At 42.1% G+C, this 22,523-nt stretch overlaps 1 protein-coding gene across 1 annotated transcript in view; it reads right to left on the minus strand.

Moving 5' to 3' along the window:
* nlgn2a (neuroligin 2a) overlaps positions 1 to 22,523 on the minus strand; it is a 158,253-nt gene that overhangs the window by 20,202 nt on the left and 115,528 nt on the right.

A 22,523-nucleotide genomic window follows, 5' to 3' on the forward strand; every position in this document is an offset into this window, starting at 1 on the left:
CTATACATACTCTGAACACCTACTCTATGCATGCAGCACCGTTACCACATTAATTATTCATTCAGTGCTTTGTCTCATATAATTGAGTTTAATTTCTTCATTGTGCTTCATAATGACACGAAATGCTGTTTTCAAATGCAAATTTCCCTTGCGGACGATAAAGTGCCGAACGCTTCCCAAGTTTCCCCGTAAGACAACCGCTCATTTATCAGAGCAGCTGAATATACCTTACCCTTTATGTTGTTAGCTGACATTTGCCTCTCATGATTACTGGTAAGGATCTTCGATTGTTCCACCCAAGACCTAAATCTTTCCTATTTAAGTACCCATTAAGTGGCAGCCTCTGAGATCCTACCGGGACTCCTAATTAAAGCTTTATTAAAGACAGGTGCACTGAAAAGGTCATCAATTAAGCTGCTACAGTGGATGTTAAACACTTGTATGCTGGTAGCTACTCCAATCTGGCCTAACACAAACATACAGTATGTTATCTGCAATGGGCGTCTTATTAGTGTTATATTATGATGATGGGGAATTTCCCATTAGAACCAAAATCACAAACATTTCTTAATTTATTATACATTTCCTCTGTTCAGCTAGGCTTGGCTGTTTTTATGGGGTCTAATGCTCTGTCTGTGGAGAAAGAATAAAAGTAAATACAAATAAACACAAATAATTAAAGGCAACTTAAACACTAAAAATACAACAAGAATCACATAAATTATATTATAATGAACAGAAATCATTAGGTATATAAATAAGAAGGGGATAAAAGGACTTTGGTATTACTCTGGCTAGAACTCAGTACACAGACATAACAACACTTCTCAGGGAGCCTACTGATAAGGATGTGGTGCCACCCTGTGGCCAAAATAAGACCTGCATTTTCTCCAAATACTTACCAAACATTACTCATACTGTATACTGTAGAACTCATTTGCTTGAAAAGTAATATAGAATATGAAATACAGCAGAGCTAATACACACAATTATCTGTGAATATGCAGTAGCTGTAACTGCACCTGACCACTGAGAAAACCTGGATTATCATGTCAGTGAGAGACAGATAATAGTTATTAAAACACAAGAACAGGAGAGAAAATGCAGTAAATAGAGGACACAGTTACAGTCGCACTACACACCAGGCACCTGGTACACCTACATGGACACATTAAAACGGATAATCAAACTTCTTTACATAAACCCAGAAGCCCAGACTGCAGGAGCTGCTGCTGAGCAGGGATTTCTGTTCTGCTGGTGGTGAGCTCATTACCAGCCAACTGAATCCAGCTCATGGTGAGAGGGGGAATATGATCTCTCTTATTCTTGGTGGTGGAAGGGAGGGGTGTTACCTGATCACCTTTTATACACGCAGAAACATCAATATTTAATTTTAATTGCACTGCACCAAAAAACGGCTGTTGATGCTGCACTTAGAGACAGGTAACAGTAAAGTAACAATAATTATATTAAGTACATAATGAACCAATTATTTTCTACTTTTTATGGTTCACCTTTTATGAGGCACAAAACAAAACAGATCAAAGTGCATCTCAATGAGCATCTCATTCCATTACTGGCTTTTGTGCTGCTCTTAAAAGACCACAAACGCACAAATAAGCAGAATGTTTGGGTGCATTAATTAAGCCAGGCACAAACAAGAGGCAAATAAGCTGCCTAATGCCCTACTGTAATCACCATGATATATTAAACATAACCAATTATTCTAATGAGGTCATTAATTTGGCTAATTACTGCAATACATAGCAATATTTCTATGTCAGCACAGTTTCTTGCACAAAACAGCTCTGGCAGCAGTGCTAACAGAAAGTCCAAAGGTGGGAAATAATCATCATTGTGCAGCTTTTTGAAGCATCTATTATCATTCTCCAAGCTCTCACTAAAGTGCACGCTGTGCTGGTGGAGCAGCAAAACAGAGAACTGGGCCACACAGAGTCAGCAGACACCCAAGATCCTCCTGTTATCTTTTCTAACAGCCAAAGCCGTTGTCTTCTCTGGACCTTCACGCTGCGTCCATCTGACTGAGAGACAGCGTACAACAGCAGGCCCACTTCACCCACTCTCCCGACTCCGCTCTAATCAGATAAAAGGCCCGAGGAAAAAAAAAAAAAAACTAGAGGAGCTGGTGAAAACGCAGCAATGCAAGATGAACGGCGCTGCGCCGCATGAATAGCCTTTAAAATGGCTGTGGTAACGAACAGTGGTTAGAGGGGCGATGAGGGAGGGGTGGAGAGAAGCAGAGACGAGAGTAAAGGAAAAGGCGAGAGGGATAGTGGGTGTTCTGTGAGTCCCGGATAGAGGCACACTGTTTCATCTGCCTCCAAGACACCAGGGCTTGGTATACACACACACACACACACACAGATACACACACGTACACAGAGGGACATTGATCAAAGGCTGACACTACAGAAAAGACTGTCTCCTTTTCTCTTTATCTCCCTCTCCTTTCCCAAAACACAGGCGGCACACAACACACACACATGTAAGCACACAAAGACGCGGGATCATGTTAGAACATATTGTAAGCAGCTTCTTAAAATGCTTTGAAAAGACTTCCTCTCGTGAACTGCGAGCACATACACAGAAAACTTTTGTGCATCTAACCTGCAGGCACCTGCACAGGTTTGCTCATTACGATCTGTGCGTAAAGGTGACAAAAATGCACTCCTCACACACTATATGCCACGTGAATCCATTGTTAGAGGGTGACATGGGTGCCGGAGTGAAGCAGCAGTGAGTGTATGCACACCTGGCAGCAGAGTAATTATTGTTTATCAGAGTGTGAGTGTGTGTGAGTGTGTATCGCTCAGAGAAATGAACAGATGTGGTGGCTCGAAGCATCTGAATAATGTATAGGACACACAATTTCAATATGTGGCGCACACACCTTACATGCTGCCTGCTCCTTTCGAAGGCGATGGAAGCTACCTGTGTGTTGGATAGAGCGCACATCCCCAACCTGTGTCTGAGTCTATTTTATAATTGCAGTACCCCGTATTTTAGGCCACCATCGCGAGGCTGGAGCGTGCGATCATCCTGCTGCCACGCTAAACGTCTGGCGATTTTTTTTCAGAGGGTCAGCTGAATGATGCGAGTGAGAGGAAGAACGATTTGGAAGCAGGAGAAAAGATGAAATAAGAGAGATTCCCCCCCTTTTCTTCGACAGCTTAAAAAAGAGGGTTTTTTTCCCTCCCACACAAACACCACTTTGGCTTAGACACAGCGATTGGCCAGGGTGATTCGCTCCGCTCTTTTCTCTCCTTCCCTTTGTGCTCTCTCTCTATCTAAAGTTGTTATTGCTATTGCCAGGCTGTGACAACCAAATTATCTGTGAAATTATTCAGATTTTATGCCCTCTTATTGGGCAGGACCTCTGTGTGTGTGAGTGTGTGTGTTGGGATGTGCTTGATGCAAGTCCTTTCCTGAGCAGAACCACGCGCCGAATGAGAGGGTTACCTGCTAGTATCAGAAGCAGGGAGTTCAATTCACTTCCTGTCTTCCTACCGCTTATTCATTTGGATTTGTCCTCTTCTCCTTGCCTTCCAAATCCTCCTCTTTCTGTAACAGCCACCTCTGGTTTTGAGTACAGCAGAGAAAAACGACAGCGGGGTGATGTAAAATAACACAGCAGCCTCTCATTTTTAAGTTAAATATGCTTAAAATCAATCAAACCTCATTTTTGTCATGCTGCCAATCAATGGTAATGCATTCAGTAATTACCTCTCTGCCAGACTGTGGTTTCTGGGCTGGAGTCGAGAAATCACTGATGCATAAGGATTCACACACACACACACACACACCACACACACACACACACCACACACACACAAAAACAAAACCAAAAAAAAAACGCTGTATGCATGCATTGATCAGCCACAACATTACACCTGTCTAATATTGTGTAGGTCCCCATCGTGTCATCAACACAGCTGTGATCCATCAGGGCACAAACATGGGGCCTCTGAGGGTCTCTGGTGGTGTCTGGCACTAGAGGGTTGGCAGCTGCTGTTTCCCACACAGCATTGCATTGTTGTTATTCATTTTATGTCTTTATCTCTTAAGGGACATCGATGCAGAAGGAGACTAGTGGTGATGTGGCAACACAGTGAAATTCAGCATCCTGTAGCAACAACAGGCAAAAAAAAAAAAAAAACACTAGCTATGTGAAATGGGCAGGTCTGTCTCAACCAATGGGAACAAAGGATGCTGTTGACTGACATTTGATGAGGTACATTAAAGGGTTACCAAAGTTATTTGTGAAAAGCCTTAATGGTGACAGGTTTTAGTGGTTTCAGTGTTGCACCTGGTTGGTTTATAATTCAGCTTTACTGGTCGTTATACGCCTCAGCATTAACTGTGCACCCTCTTAACGCATCTTTATTAGGTTACTGCTAATAATTGTCTACTGAAACCATTCAACATAAACATGAGGCAACTTTTAACATGAAGGTAACAGGAAGTGGAGTCCACTTGTTAGCACTAATCCAGATTTATTAAGTAGGGCAGATTAGCGTGAGGCTGGTGAAAAAGCATTGACAGAACAGGAATGTTTTTCAGGTGATATTAAATACATATATATATATAAAAAACAGTAATTTGTGAACACAAGCAGAAAGTTCATTTTAATAACGATCAGCACAAAGTGCCAAGAGCTGGGCAAATTAGCAGGTTGCAAGCAAGCAGACATGATGAGGTAGTGAGTAATCTATTAACAACGAGCACTGATTGTTATTGTAATCTCAAAGACATAATAAAGAGCAAGCACAGGTTTTACGCATGAGGGGAGGCAGCGGGAGAAAAATGCATACATTTGGATGCAAGAATGAAAAACTAAAAGGGGGGGCGGGGGGGGGGGGGGGGGGGGGGGTCTTGGAGATGGGGGGGCTGCTTCAGTCAGTGTCTCACAGCTGACCTGTTGGATGTGCAGTAGAACACAAAATATTATTTACAGTCACATCCGATGTTAATAAAGTTACTGGTGCAGTGCCGTGCATAAATGTGAACATCAGACTCTTTTTTTTTTCTGTATTCTGCGCGATGCTGCAGGTACTTTTTAAAATCAAAGGGAAAAAAAATCTGACACACAGCCAGCCGCGGGTAACAGGCAGAACCAGGTCTATTAAGGTTTCCACAAATCCCTATGAGTCTAAGCCACCCTGAGTCACATTAATAGCTGTATTTTGACAGACATCTTAATATATAAGAGCACAATGTGTGATTTGTGATGCTGGAGAACCGCACATACTCATTTGACAACATGGCCCTCATCATTCCAAATAAATGAATTCTCCTAGTCGCAACTACACAGCCGTATCAGGCACAGGTAAGAACATTAAGTAATGGCACAATTACCAGCAAATTTCTTATGTAAACCCAAGTAAATCATGTTACACAAAAACTCCCACAAACACATATGCAATAGTGGTTAAAGCGCACACATGCTGTTGCATCAAGCGACCAGAGGTGTCAGCAAATCAACCAGGACAAAAAGTCTTCAAGAACGCGACTTTAAGGAAAAATCATTTTGGTACATCGTGTTTTAATCATTTACAGCTGAATATGCATCACCTTTTTGCACTCTGTCTTTCTCCTCACGGATGCACCTTCATTCACTCTTATGTCATTCATTCTTTCATCTCTGCCACGTCCCTTGTGGTTCGGTCTCTTTTTCTTTCAGGGTTTGGTTTGGAGCTGGAGCTGCTAGCATCTGAAGTCCTGACGCTGGTGAGAGAGAAACCAGGCCAGCTCCCAGCAGAGCACGACCATATGCACACAAGCGTTTCTCAGAGCCTTCAATCTGCCCATGCAGGCTCGTGTGTGTGTGTGTGTGTGTGTTAAGCATGAAGGGGGTATGATTGCTCTTGTTTTTGTCACAGGCCAGTCCAAGTGTGTCAGAGGGATGCAGACGAACACACACACACACGCACACGCTCGGTCATACACAGAGAGACGAAGGCAGCAAAGGAGAAGTGGCTGACAGAGACAGAATGAGTCACAAAGGGACAAACACAGCGAGAGTAAGTGAGATGATAGATTGCCAGGTGTGTGTGTGTGTGTGTGTGTGTGTGTGTGTGTGTGTGTGTCCACAGGGATGAGAAGAAAGACTAGTATCTATTTCACTCTTCTTCTTTAACAAGACTCTTTATAGAGTGGAGGTGTGTGTCTATCGATCAGGTTTTGTTGCCCTGTGAACACTTTTACAGCCCTGAGGAACAATAGCTCATCGTCCTGATCACACACTCCCGTCATGAGTGTGTGCATGTGTGTGCTCAGAATCAAAGAGCCTTCACATCCTTGTCTCCTCCTCGTTGTGATTCTACATCTCTTCCTCAGCTAAAGTCTTCCCTCCACTCCCCGTTTATCCTTCATTCAGGTCCCTCGGGTGTGTTCATCCCCCGGGGTCTTCATCCAGTCAGAGGGTAATGGTGGGTGAAATAGGGGTGCCGTGGGCCAGATCGGACCGCGATGTATAGTATACTGTAGCTGTGTGCAAGTGCTATCCACACGGCTACAGTGAGTGCTTTTAGTCACTGCCATGGCTGACACTAACATGAAGACTTAACCCCCTCTCGTGATACTTTATAAGATCAGTGAGTCATTATTGCTATATGTGTGTTACATAAACTTGCGTGGGCTCACATCACGCTATCATGTTATGCGCTAATCCCCAGGTATTGTGACAGGAAAGCAGCATACTGTGTTTCTTTATTTGCTCATTTGCTAACCAGTTCACAGGTGTTAGAGCGTATTAATGTGTTTCCCCCAGAAAACGTAACAACTGCTGGCTTAAAAAAATAATTCACATCTGTGTAGAAATGTATCAGGTATTTAAAAGCAGTGAAGGTGTTCCTAATGAGCGAGTGGTTCAGTTAAACGCGTTTAAATGTTCAGTGTTGAACTGTTAAAGGCCTGAATAAATAGTAGCGTCTGAGGATGAGCTGGCAGCGATTCGCTGGTCGCGCATCACTTTGAAGCTGACATCATCCCAAATAAAGGAATTCTCAGGTTGCGCTCAACATTCCAAACTCCAGTTGCCTAGGTGACCCTCTAATGTATTTACTACCAGGTCACATGTCAATCAGCAGTATTCTTCACTCTCATTGGTCACTTCAGTTGCTCGGCTGGACGTTAAGAAAAGTTTATCTCGGGTCCCGCCTGCTTCCCGTTGCCAGCGGTTATTTTGCCCGTAGTTGCTCGAAAGTTGTGGATGTCGTTCACTTTCTCTGGTCGCCATGAGGCTTCCAGTATGGATGCAGCTTTAAACTACAGAATAAGAAGTTAGTTTGTAAAAAAATAAATAAAAAATTGCTTCTTCAAATGTGTCATCTTGGGCAGAGCTGCAAACGCTTCTAGCACTCCTGCTATTTTCAGGTGTAAACCCCACTGTGATGAATTGGGCTGGTGTGTCTGACCCTGAGGGGCAACCTCACAGTGCACAACTCTGAATTCTGAAAAGCACCATCCAGGTCACGCTAATGACCTGATGCAGCATCTTGGATTTTGGACATGTGGTCTTTTCCAGTGAAAGCTGTTTGGGTTGTATCTGCAGATTCATCTCTCATCAACAGATAATTCTCAACATGGTAACTGGGTCAGTTTGACAAGTGCTATCTGTACAGGTTTGCGTAGTTCCACTGCAGGTGCACATGGGTAACGGGTTAGAGTAGACTTCCACACAGCAATCGAAAAACAGTCAAGACTGAGAGGTGCACAAGGAGACAGACTTGAAGGGAAAATCAGTTACAGTTTTTTATTTTTAGAGGTGGAGTTGTGGCGCTCTCATGATTGTACCCCATATAGCTTAAGCGCCCGTAATTCTACTGAAAGCATCTTTTAGTATGTCCTCTTTGCTTGCTAAATGCCACAGTGTACCAACCTCACACCCCCAGTGGGAAAACAGGCTAAACAGGTAAACCGTGTAGGCTGCATCCCCAACCTGAGATAACCCGAGGACATCGACGGGGGTCATTCTCTCCAGCTTAGCCAGTTCCTCCACAGTAACTCCCAAACCTCTTTATAACTATTGTCACAGACTTGGAGTGGTTAAAACTTTAAGAGGGCAAATAAAAAGATTACACAAAGTGCCACAATCAGCTCCACAGAACTAGCATCTGGGTCCAACTGCAGAACAAACCACTTATATAATAATCCACTGTGGAGAAAAAGGAAGGACAACCAGAGCTAAAGAATCCCCAAACTGGTGTCTGTCAGCAGCAGCAGTGCGGTGGTTCGGATTTACCAAGCAAAACAACAAATGGCAAAATAAATGGGTAAACACTCCTTGTGAGTCTGCGGGGGTCTATGAATGCATGTGTGTGTGTCAGAGCATCTGACTATACTTGTCTGCATGCAAGCCTTTTTTATTTGTATCTTTATCTGCATATTTTGCTGCGTATGCTTATTTGTGAATGTAAACCATCGGCTCCCTTTCACAATTCTGGCTCTCTGGAGCTAAAAGCAGACCCCTGCTATTCCACTACGCATTGGCAAAGTTCTGAAATACTTCAAATGAGCTCATGCTGTGTTGGCCTACATACCGTAACACCACTACACGCAGCACTGCATATAGCCAGTGGCTACAATTTAGCTGAGCTTGGTTTTTGTTCAGCTGCCACTGCTGCCACTTTTTGGAATCTTTTTTTTTTGGCCATTTGTCATCATTTCGTACAAACATCTCCTTAAGTGTGTAACTGCGTTACAAAACCGTGATAATACAGAGGGCCTCTATGCTCGTTAACCAGCCTCTGTACGGAGCACTCATAAATCAATCTCTTATTTACTATTGTGGGAGAAGTTTTTCTGTGTTATGCTGCATCACTAAATTGGGCTCAGAGTGAACAGAGAGCCCTACATTTTCACCTCAATACATGTCAATGAAAGAGACTGCTCCATATCTGCTCCCTTTGAAAATGCCTTTGAGATCATTATTCAGCTGCTAACCTCCATCTCAACTCAAAGAGCCAGCATCGCTGGGGGAGCGTCAGCGTTAATATGCTCCGCTGCTGCAACCATTTAAACCAAAACTCTCCAACACTCATTCAGTTATCTTAACCAGTATATATCCAGTTCTCCCTCCCTCCCTCACCACACACACACACACACACACACACACACACACACACACACACACACCACACACACACACACACACACACACACACACAACACACCACACACCTGCATATCTGTACGCATTTGAATTTGCATGACAATCCATCCTTTAAAAGTAAAAACAACATTGAGATGTCTGATGTTTTCCACTTCCACAGTGGCGTAATTAAAATATGCAAATGGGATCATAAAATGTGTTTCACTCCGACTCAATGGCATTTATGCCCAATGCCTTCAGTACTGAAAGGTTACTGTCAGATAAGGCTGGCTTCACATCAAACGTGAGGGTGACATGAGGCCGTGTGTTTGAGAGACAAAAGGGAATTCTGGGCTTTATCTGCAGCTCATAAAGAACTAATCTGACTCCTGCCTCTGAAGTTTGCGGAGGACAGCTCCTCAAATCCCCTCGACTGCTCATCCTTCACACAACACCTCTGCACGCACACCGCTGTGCTCAGCAGAGCTTTCAATTACTTTGACCTTCTATGTATTTTGAGTAAACAATTTAGATAATAATGTTTTGGAAAAATGCTGCACTGCCAGCTCCCACATATGTGGTGTGCGTCTAAGTTTGCAGAAAAACATACACACAGAATATTTTGACACAGTCATAGGGCTTAAGCAAAGAGCATTTCTGTGATTAACAGTGTGTGTGTGTGTGTGTGTGTGTGTGTGTGTGTGGGGGGGGGGGGGGGGGGCTCCTCCCCCAGGAAATATGCCAAACACTTAATATTCTGCATTCTTGTTTTTTTATTTATGAATGTATTTTATTTACGGCATTTTATATCAAAAATGCTTTATAATAACCTTTATTAATATCATAAATTCCAAACTGGAAAGCGATTATGAATATTATTTACCATATTCTATATTTTTTATAATTTATATTACTTTGTGATTAGCTTGTGTAATTTAAAATCAGAACTTCATAAATCCTTAACTGTGTCACAAGCTGATCAGCACCTTTTATAGATGTTTGGGAAGTAACCACAGACTGGGAACCACCAGCTGTCAGCCACAGTACAAATAAAGTTATTTATTATAAAGTAGGTATACTGCATTGATACGAAAAACGAGCTCCTGGATCCATACTTGTATCAAAACCGCTGCATGACATATCAGCTTTGCTCCATGTCAGCCTTCCTACAAACCCGGAGCAGTCTAGTCATTCTCTGACTTCTGGCATCGATGAGGCATTCTGGCCCAGAGAACTACCACTCACTGGATATTTTCAGACCATTCTCTGTAAACCCTGGAGATACTTGTGTGGGAAAATCCCAGCAGATCAGCAGTTTTTTTCTTTTTTTTTTTTTTTTTTTTTAATACTCAGACCAGCCTGTCTGGCAGCAACAACCATGCCACATTCAAAATCACTTAAATTACCTTTCTTTCTTCTCATTCTGACGGAAAAATGTATAATCCCTTTAAAAATGACTATTAAAGGTAGTTAATTACAAATGTAATACTCTGTAATACACTTTTAAATGCTATAGCTAACTTAGGAAAAGCTACTTTTACTTACTTTAGATAGTACTCTATAGTTTACCCAATAATATTTAACACATTTAACAAATAATTAAGCTCAAATATATGTAATGTAGTAAAAACTGCAACAAAAACACAAAGGATGGAGGAACTCACATGGTTAAAAATACACCACAACAGTAACAAACGATTTCCATCCTCTAGTGAATACTAAAAGCCTGCTGAAAGCATACATGGAGATCCCATCACACTCACAGCAGGATGACAGAGGTGGAGTGCATCAGTAGTTACTAAGAACTAGAAGTTAAAGGCTACTGGAAAGCTTCTATTATTTCAGGCAATAATAATAATAAAACAAGAACAAATAAGTTTGCCGAAGTGGTTTGTCAGAGGTGATTTTTTTCTGTCTTCACCGCATCACTTACAAACAAAAACGCCCCTCCTGCGTGAGAAGCCAGATAATGCTGCACAGAAGGTAAGACTGTGAATAGAATCACTGTGGGGGTGGGGGTGGGGCACACTTGTCTCACTATATGATCAACTCACAAGACTCGTCGGTGTCGAGAGCACATCGATCAAATCCGTACCACAAGTAGAAGAAGTACCAAAGATGACTTAGAATTTCCAAACAAAGCGAGACTGTGAGCGCACACTCCATCATCTCTCAGTGTCAGCACTACTAGAAAATCTACTTCATGTATAATGTAATATGTGTCAACCAGTTACATCCAGTGTTCTCAAAGTTCAAACCATGGGCCTCGGCAATGTTTAATGCGACGACAAGGAAAGAACACGGAACATTTCATTCATGCACATTTCATATCCAGCCGTGCAGAACCAAAACACCAAACACTCCTCTTCTTTCAGTTTCACCGACGAGTCATGTAACCACCGTGACCTACATGCAATTTGCAATTTAAAGCCTGGACGTGACCACAGAGTGACGTTAGTAGTTAACACCAGCAAGCCTGGTAAGAAATCACATTCATATGGGTGCAACACATAGACACTATTTCGCTTTATGTCCAAACTTCCTTGATTGACTGAACAAAAAAATAACACATACTATTTGTCAAATTATTCCATTAAAAATGCCAGAAAAGGATCCAACAGCAGAAACAAGGTGGAGAGGTCCAATCTTCACTGGACTTCTCCACCTTGTCCTCCAAGCAGACGATCAAAGCATCTACAGCCCTAAACTTAAGCCTCAATGAAATCAAAATGGGTGAGTTTTATATATATATATATATATATATATATATATATATAATATATATATATATATATATATATATATATATATTTACCCAGCACACAGTTGTTACAAAGAGTGAGAAATAGTGAGAAAAACTGTTTTTGTACCAGGCTGTTAACCTACTTTTAAATGCTTTTAAAGTTGGCCTTTCTAACATGGGAGTCTGAGGGGACTGATATGCTTTTGGAGTCAACCAACCTCAAGTGGCCATTAGAGACGCTATAATTTTTTTTGCCCCACACATACAGCTAATGTCAAGAAACATAACAGGCACCTAAAAAACTCAAACTAAACAAACATAAACCACCACCATCATCAAACAGGTTGAGCTGGATCTGTTCATTTTTCTCCTGCATCCCCCTCTACAAATGAAAGAGCTGAACAATCTGCAGGGCAATCATTCACAGGGAGCGTGCAGCGTACCTCCATAGACAGTGTGGTATCTATTACTGCACTGCAATTTTCCCTGACACTCTCAGTGTTATTGAGTGCATTGGGCCCTTTCTTTCCTCCAATTCAGTGAGGTCTTCCAGGGCAAGCTCAGGCATGAAATTTCCTCCATGTGCATGTCAGACCGTCCCTGAGCCGGCGACACCACAGCTCTGGTGACAGAACACAGTACATTTCATCTCCTTTTCCTCTTTCTTCATCTCAGTGTCCATCACTCTCCTCTTTTATTCTCTGAGCCAGAATAAACTGCAGGGCTGTCTGTACATGACAACTGTCTGAGCTTCTAAATGACCCAATAAATTATCGGCTGTGTTCTGTGGAAAGGAATTTTAATTGCCTTTCGTCAAAAAGATACTGCGCGAGAGTGGGAGAGCCTTCGGATTATAGCCAGAGTGCAGAGTCCTTGCAATATGTTCCATAATTAGCTCAACTGATTGATTGCTAGTTGTAGGTAACTTTTCTCTTTCCAGCAGCAAAAGAAACTGAACCAATTTGCTGTAATAGCTGCCTGTGATACTTTCACATTATTTTGACCTAAATTTATGGATGTATTAACAGAATTAGATTTTGTTTTCCAAGATGCCATCTCATACATTTGAAGTTAAGTTGGTAACTGGACCTATAAGGGAAATATGTGTGGGGCCCATATTAAATGTGTCAAAACTGACCATAAACCCCAACTGATTAATTTTTGGGGGAAACAAAACAAAACAAAACAAAACAAAACACAGGTTTGAACCATTCAAATAATACAATGCATCCACAAGAGGGCAAGCCAGTGCAACAAACACTGTGACTACTGCAGCAGGTTTAATAGACCCACATAACTATACATTCCAAAACAGACAAATAATAAGCAAACGGAGATTTGACACAACTGTGAAAAAAACATGGAACAAATTATTTTCCACACCATAAAACACGAAATAATCAAACCACCGGGAAGCCGTGCTGCACAAAGCTTTTCCCGTTAGCTTAGGAGTCGCAACGTTCACGATCCAAAGAGGCCTTTTTGAGTGACTTTCAGCAGAAAACTCAGAGCCACAAACATGTTTGAGCCCTATAATAACAGGTGAGACAGTCCAAGTTAGCCCATCATTATTACCAACTGGTAATTAATAAAATACAAAAAAAAAAAAAGTATTATTTTACTTAAAAAACAAAAATTAAAATCTTTCACCCAAATAAATACTCCACAGTGGGATGATTTTTTTATGAGATTTTTTTTAGATGTGCGTAACAATCGTTAAGCTAACCTGTTATCATATCCAACTAAAAATGTTTGAACTAAAGAAGTTAAAAAATGTTGAAAAACAACCAGGTAAATGAAACCAGGTAAATGAAACCAGGTAAATGACTTAACACATTTTATCTTGAGTGAATCAGTTGACATCGTCCAACTATGTTCCCTAATTATATTGGCTAATTAATCACCGCTTTCTCTCCTCACACTAGCAGCAGCACATCTGAAGCCTGCAGTTATGCCACACAGCTGTTCCAACTTTGCCACACAGCATGTACTACCCCCCCCCCCCCCCCCCCCCAGCAGCTCTGTGTCTAACAACATTTCCGTTTTTTTTCCTTTTCTTCCACAATGAAATTTATTTTGACAGCTGAACGTCATTTTTTGAAACGTGATAGCATGCAGTCCTAACCCACGTGTGCTTGAGCAGCATGAAAGTGATATAACGCTGTGGCTGCACCGGGCTTTTTGTTTGTTTTGAGTTCTGGTTTGTCAAAGTCTGAATTCTTATTGATCTGTAGTGCCACTGTAGCAGTGATAAAGCATATTTAGCTCAGATTGCAGATAACAGTAATTAAAAAACCAATGACATATATTTCAGCAAATCAGAGAGAAACTAGAGAGACATGTTTTCTTATTAAAAACAGATTTATTTTTTACTGGCAAAGACTAATACGAATTTTCAAGACAAGAAAGTCTGTTTTTTATGAGACCAAAGAACAAACATAACACTCCAACTTCATCCTGACTGCAGTTCATAATGGAGAAAGAATAAAGTAACAGTATGAATACAATAGGCTCATTAAACAGCTTGCTATTCACACAGTTTCATCCCTCCCAGTACACACACTCGGCTATCAGTCAGTCAGCGGATGCGGATTCTTCCTTGGAAAAGTCTTTAACCTCCGATGGTGAAAGTGGCTAAAATGCCAGAATCACAGCACAGTCTGTCTCTGGAAGCTCTGAGATGCCTCCTACATTTATATGTTTCATGCATCCTCTGCAATCCTTTTGTATATACTGAAAGGTCAGCCGGGTTTTTGGTTCAGACTCTGAGTCGCAAAGTATTAAATGTGAGTGGTGGGTAGCTCTGCTGTGTGATCACTGTCGTTGCATAGTAAAACAATAACAGAGATAGAAATGTCAGGAATATGATGCAGAAAACACACTGGAGTTGGGTGATCTTCCCCATAATCCAATCGTCCCCGCTGTCCCCCCCCATGTAACTGACAATAACAGATACCCCCTCGCATACAGGGAAGAGAAGGGGGGTTAATGGGCACCCATTAAAGTAATGCTACCAACCCTCCATAATGCACACTATGTGGCCCAAAAGCCAAAAACACAACAGTACGCTCTCACCAGCACTGATGAGAGACTCACACACACACCAGGGAGTTTATTTACTGCTCCCAGCATCGAGACAAAGAATGTCGAGTCCACCAGCAGGAGCGCTTATTGCACATACAGCGATGAATGACTTCGCCTACTCAAATTAGTGACCACTGACCTGTGGTTCCACTAAATTGTTCTGTGTTGTATGTGTGAAATGGCTCACCTGCTCTCCTCAATCCTTCACTCTGCCCCTCCCCACACACCAGACTGCTAATTAATTCACGGGAAACGAGCTAAAAATCGCCTTCACTGGAGTAACTGCTGAAAGAAAACTATGACTTATTAGAACTTCAGTTATTTTTACATTTATTTCTTAAAACCTGAACATGAAGTAACCTACCAATAACATATTTGACACTCAGTTGCTGAGTCCAAACTGTAAAAATTAGCAATGCATTGTTATGTAGCTAGCTTATTAACTATTTGCACAAAACATTTGCAATAACAACAAAGGAGAGGCGTGTGTGGGATGGTGTAGCACAACTGAAGTAAGTTAAATTGTGTTAGAAATTTTGATTTCAGTGTCAGAATCCATCAAAAGAGGTCTGCACTGTTCCCCGGTGAGTGCAACACACAAAGCAAGCCCTCTACAGTCGGTGAGTGAGTGAAAAAGTGAACACTGTGAGCACAGCCATGATTTGAGTCACTCAGACATGTTTACATAATGGTCAAATACTAACAACACTGAACTGTTCTTGGACAGAATGCATCAAACTGCAGATGTTTATGGCACAACCTGCATTCTCCTTGTGTGACTTTCATCGAGTAGCCTCATATCTTGGAGGTCAAGCTTTCACACTACTTCAAAGGGGATTTAGGGTTAGCTTCAGCCAGTTAGCATCCCAGGAGAAGTGAGCGCTCATTGTGATTGGCCAGAACTGACCAATCAACATGCTTGACACAGTTTTTTTTTACTCTCCATTAAGCCACTGATTATGTAAAACACCGGTATGTTTAAAGTACGGTTGTGAAATAGAGCGAGACAGAAGTTAAGTGAAAGAGATAAGTAAGTCAAAGTCAACAAGTACGTATACTGTGAATCTACAGACACATCGTCATGATACACGTCCGAGGCTCTGATGAATAATTCATACGGCATAAATAGAAGCAAAGTAACCCAAAAAGCCTTCACTCTGTAGAAATTTCACGCACAACACTTGATGATTCTGTACACCATAAATGTCCATTATTCAGATGATTTTAAATTGCCATTAAACATTCATCAGAAACCAAGCTAAGAAGTCTTTAAGTTTAGCAGACCATAAAGGAACCAAATTAACAAATACACTTACAGATTCCACTCTGCTGCACTTGAGGTTTTGACAATTATTTACACTTCAGCACAGAGCGAAGGGATTAAATCTTCTGACCCGTCCAAAGTCACAGTTTGGGCGATCAATTTGCATTTTTGTGCCTACTGGAAGTGGTGCCAGCAAAGATTGGCAGTGACATTACTTCTGCTGGACTGGCACATGAAGGAATATTGTAAATAATCATCTTTTCTGCTGGCAGAAAAGCTGCTCTGTGCACCAACGTTCAGTGAATCTGCTTTTTCTTAAAGCATGGATATTTCCTGCACCCACATCTTTCTCCATAAACAGCGCGTGTGCAGTGTGAAGTCTCCCTGGATCATCTAGGGGGAAAAAAAAGACAATTCCTCAGTTTTCGCGCGCTAACTTCCTTAAAATCTTTTCTTTCTTCTTTTCAACCCCCCACCCTGCAGCACCTACCAAAAACCATCAGTCTTTTAGGCAAGCCACACTCTATCACCCTCCCACAGCATGAGACTATTAGACTTATCTTAGCCAAAGTTGCTCCTAATTTGGCATCCTCAGAGCAATGGCTGCAGTGTGTTGAAAGTTATCAGAGTGAGACCAGCTCTCTATTTGGCAGGCAGAGGGGCAGTGCCACCACTGTCTGTCTGCCAGGTTGATTAATAAGTAGCGGCAGAGCGGCGACGCTAACAGACTGGCCTGCCTGGACGCTTCCTGGGCTCTGCTAAATTAATGACACACATACAAAGTGTGTTTACCCATATCAATGCACACACTGGTACTCTCTCTCACACACGTGTACACGCTGGAAAATGCAAGTAAAAATGCAGGGTGAAAAATGCAGCACAGCACAGGTTTGCTGATAAAACAGGCACACGCAGGCAAGAATTTACATAAACAGGAGGGAAGACGCACACCTGTTCCCTCCTCCTTACCCACCCTAATATTAATACACACACACACACACACACACACAGGCATGCAAGCACGCACAAACTGTGTCTGTGTCATCTCGTTCAGCAGCGACGTGTCTGAGTGACAGCTCATCAGAGCTGTATTATCACATTATTGTGAATGCACCATTTCGCTTAAGCCGAGCAGGCAGCCAGGCATAACAGAGCACTCCTCATTCTGCCGTTTGTTACTGCCAACATGACAGGGGAGGGTTTGAGCAAGCACATGTGGAGCTTAACATATAACAGCAGACAAGAAAAACAAGGATATACAGTAAGTCAGAGTGGAAGTGATATTACAGCTGCCAATAACGTGGTTTTCTTTCCCCCCTTTCGTCGGTCGTGTGTGATATTGTAGGTCAGGCGGGCCAGGACGAATGAAGCTTTGAAAGGAATGATGCATTTCAGCAACACATTCTCGCACTGAAATATTACACGCCAGAGAAATCTGACATATTAGTGCATGACTGGCAAGAACAGTGGAGGAGAACATTCATTCCTGGGATGACATCCTTATTGTTTAGTTTCCTTTAAGGTTTCAGTCACGCTGTGATTGATGCTTCATCATAAAGTAAGGGGCATCATTTAGTTGAAAAACAGGGGGCAGCATGTAATTTTCTTAAGATATCAGTGAAATAATACAAATATATCCATTTGCTTAACCACTGTTGCCAAACACTCTCTCTCTGACACATGAATTTAATGTGTGGAAGTTAAAAACTAGTTTTACATTTGAGTCTGGAATAAACTGTTTATTTTGGGACATCCAAAGTTCATAAAGCTGGATATTTTTCTATGAAGACTTTTCACATTAAAAGCACTTAACAAAAAACAAGATCGCAAGTTCATTGCACACAGTTGCAATCATTTTGTGCCATGACCTCTACCTCTGTTTTCCCTGTAATGTGACTAAATCATTACAGATGAATATACTCTGTGGAGGTGTGTACACTAACTCAAGGCCTTGAGAAAAAAACCCCCCAAAAACGTTAAAATAAGGTTTGTTTTTTAATGATATCTGCAGCATGGATATTAAAGTTCTTTACTTTATTCTTATTAACAATGAATACATTTGCTACACATTACTTTCCGGCTGTAAAAAGATATTTGAAACAAATGACATTAAATTTAATTCGGAGCGGAAGCTTGTGGATTTTCTTAGGTAAATTGCAGAATTACTGTGTGAATTTACAAGCCTGATGCCACTGCTTTGACGGCACTTAGCTTTCTTGTGTCTACAAATCAGATTAGCTTACATTTTTAAACCTCCCTTTCATGTTTCATGCTATGAAAGACACACCATAAATAGTACCAGTTTTAAAACAGCTCAGTAGATTCATCATAAAGTACCGCGGCTGGGCACCGTAGTAACATTTAGACGCATTTAGCTGCAAGATTACTTTAATTATTCCACTAAAATAAATATTACTGAGCTCATGAGAGTTTATGCACAACAAATCCACAACAGACGACACGTTCAGAGATTTCAGTCCTCTCAGATGTCTTCTTATGTTTCATTCCCTTTCTTCTACTCAGTTACTCGCATCTGCCACTACAAGAAGTCTTTTTTTTCTTAACTCCCACGGACAGCGCTCGCTCTGTGTGTGTGTGTGTGTGTGTGTGTGCACGTTTTTTTTTTTTTTTTTATCTGTGCTTGTGTATCAATGGTAGTATTACCATAAGCTACAGGTGTAAACAGGTGGGTCTCTGTTAAGGTGTCTGGTTGGAAACTAAAAAGGAGCAAAACACAGGTAGGTGGGCTCGCACTCAGCGGGGATGCACAGCCACTCACTTATTCAAAGACACAGCGTGAAGCGGTGGGGAGGAGTAAAAACTCTCACGACTGCAGACTGAGTCCTCACATTTTGGGGCGTGGCTACATGTGTTAGTGTGTGAGAGTGTGTCTTCATTTCGGACCAATGAGCGTGTCCTCCTTGGGTGGAGCTGCTTATGAGGCAATTCTTTGCTCTGACTTTGCTGATGACCTCTGTTCTCCCTCTGGTAAAAGATGAGCACCTGCTTATTGACCTTGTGCGAGCATTGGAGGGAGTGTTTGACACTGGCTTCCTTGCTTGCTGTGACAGAAGAGCCACATCAACTCATCCTCAGCTGTTGTCAAGCATACCGTTGCCTGGCAACTGGCCAAAGGTAGAACATCGCCGGAGATGATAAGAGGGACGACAACCTGCCTGCATCCTTACAATTCTCCTTATGTCCTCTCATTTGCTCCCATCTTCCTGTGCTTCTTCTTCATCGTTGCTTTAAATCTCTTCTTTTAACCAGCTCTCTCTGCCCGCTGACACTCAGATCCATAACTGTCTGGGCAGTTTTTCATACAGTGGTCTTAAAATGAAGGAATCGAGATGTGATTGGAGCGCAGATGTTCAGCTTTTATTCAGTAGTTTAAGAAAAATATCACTTTAGCTGTTTAGGAATTACCGCCACACATAATTCATTCATTAAAGACCTAGCTGCATCTTTGCCTGTCTCAATTTTTCCTCACTTGGTTAAAAAAAAAATAAAAAATCGAGCGGATATTAAGGATCTCCAATTCCCCCGAATTGACTTCAGACCTTTTCTTCTTTATCAAATAAGACGATGATAACTTCAGATCTGCCAGAGCTCGCCTCTCACTGTTGAAAAAGCTGTTTCACTTTTTAAGACTTTCCACATTTAAAAACACTTCGCATGATGAACAAAAGACTTAAAAACTGCAACGCAATCTACCTACAGTGACAGTGAATGGACAACTGTGAGTAAAACCCTTCCTTGTTCCCCACTCACTCGCTCCACTCTTCATGCCTTTTTTTCCCTTTTAGCCATTCATCATCTTAGCGTTCTCTCTCTTCTCTTTCTTTCAAATACTAGCACGGCCCTCTCTAACTTGTTTCATGCTCTACTTCCTTTCCCTCTCTACTTTCAAAGCCCTGGTAGTCCTGTGACTGGTCTGCTTTGTATAAAAACAGCTGGGACTGCATTCAGCTACTGTGACAAAAATCGGGATTGAAGAAACGAGACATGGGTGAATATGGTTGAAGTGTATCTGCCCACCGTGATGAAATATGAACGAAATGCTATAGACTCATTACTCATATGAACATGCTATTTTATCTCATTAATACCCACAGTGGAATTGATCTTTTTTTTTTTTTTAAATCTACAAAGTTATATGAAGGTTTTGTAATGTTCAGATAAGTAGAAATGCAGCTTTCTGTGAGCATAAACAGGTCCATGAGGGCCAGACAGGATCAAAATGACATAAAACATTTATCAGTGCAGTTTCAGGGAAAATATGTTGAATTTATTGAAGACTGTCAGTCTTCAACTGATGCTCAAAGGGCTCCTGATGAGAATCAAACATCATTGATATAACATAGCTTTAGAAATTATAAATGACTAAAATCAAGATAAAAGAAGTGAATGCTGCAGTTCTTCATGCGTGTATGCCAGGCCTTGGTCAGACTGGCAGCCTAAATTCATTTTTTTGGCACATACAGATTGTACCCAGATTGTATTCAACTGAAATTTCAAACCACATTTGGAGGTGGATTTAAAAACAATTCCAGGACAATGTGTCTCTGCCGGGACGTTCTGGCGACACTAATCAGATTAAAAAACTATTTTTTTTTTGGTAACATCTGAAAATCAGATCCAAACTCATAAAATGCTGAGCAGAACACACGCTGGTACCAGCAGAGCACAATGAATATATGAATGGTGAAAATGAACTGTGTGTTATCTGTATGAGCATGATAATTTATCTCAAGAGGCCTCCTAGCTACATAATGGTCGACAGCATCCCATAATTAATCCCAGCAAAGAGAAGCATTTTATTTTTGCCACCAAAAAAAAACAAACTGTATGACAGGAGTATGAAAAGATAAAGGAGGATAATGGTGAGGAAATATGTGGCAGCACGGTCCTCCCTTTAGAGAACAGCACGAGTATAGAATGGCTTTTTCACTCCTCTATTTCAGCATGTCACGTTTTCTCGCCCTCCTCCTTTCTAGTTCCTCTCTCTTTGTTCTGCCTCCCTTTCATTCTCTTACACATCTTCTTCCTTTCTCTTCTCTTCTCTTCGTGCTCTCTCTCTTTCTTCCTCTCTGCATCCTATAGGTTTGATGCTCTGGCTGTGTTTGCGCTGAGGGCAGCACTTTGTCATGTCCTTCATACATATGCAACATGCATCCCAGGTAAGACAGAGAGAGATGGGGGGGGGGGGGGGGGGGGGGGGGGGGGGGGGGGGGGGGGGGGGGGGGGGGGGGGGGGGGGGGGGGGGGGGGGGGGGGGGGGGGGGGGGGGGGGGGGGGGGGGGGGGGGGGGGGGGGGGGGGGGTGGGGGGGGAGGAACTAGCATAATATTAATGAGAGATGGATCGTATGGAGGAAACAAATGAGTAATGGAAAAGAAAGGCAGTGAAGGAGAAGGTGATGTGTGGATATGTGGGGGTGATGAAGACACAGAGTGCTGAAGAGGGAGAGCCCAAACATTTGAGGAGGACAACAAAATGACAGGGAGAGAGGAGGAGACAAAGAGAGGGAGAGATGGAGTGGACAGGAGTCAAAGCCATTAACCTCACAGGCTTGGAGCTGCTGTTGCTGCATGTGTGTGTGTGTGTGTGTGTGTGTGGTCAGTAGTGGATGGAGACATAGTCGTATCCCGAGGCCAGGCCAGCCAGGTCTGTTGTCAGCCTAGCCCCTCCCGTCCTCTCCACCAACCAAGATGGATGAGCAGCAGCGCTGGCTAATCACGCGCTCCGCTGGTCAGGACACATACACCTGAGGCCAGCGGAGCCAAGCAACTGTAAAAAGGTACTTTTCATCCTGAGGAAAAATGTGAACTTATAGTTCTAATGTCTGTCGGAGTTACATAAATGTGTTAAACATGACAATATTTACATAAACCTTAAGCATACAGAGCACGTGCTGTGCTGTGGGAACAGAGTGCTTGAAGAAAAAGAAGAAAAAAGCAGCATTCCTTTAATGTGCAGAAACACATTACATCTGCTGAGCCACTTATAATTAGGCTGCATCACATAAATTCATGCAGTGTATGGTTCTGAAGAAGTCAAAAGTACCCAGCATCAGAGTGCTCTGGTGGGTGCTATGCAGAACTGCGCACACACACATCTACATGTTGTAGCTGTGTATGAGCAGAGGGCTACTCTGGTTTGTGCTTTGGCTGTTTTTTTTTTCCCTCCTTATTGTGAATTAGTGATTAAACAATAATCTTGAATTGATTATTCCTGCTCTTTGTGGTTAACTCCACTGCCACTTCCTTTTCAGCATCAGCATTCGATCTATTATTAGGATCACTGACAGCAGCCTGTGCAC

Source organism: Archocentrus centrarchus, chromosome 18 (assembly GCF_007364275.1).
Source record: "Archocentrus centrarchus isolate MPI-CPG fArcCen1 chromosome 18, fArcCen1, whole genome shotgun sequence".
In the NCBI taxonomy this organism is placed as follows: Eukaryota; Metazoa; Chordata; class Actinopteri; order Cichliformes; family Cichlidae; genus Archocentrus; species Archocentrus centrarchus.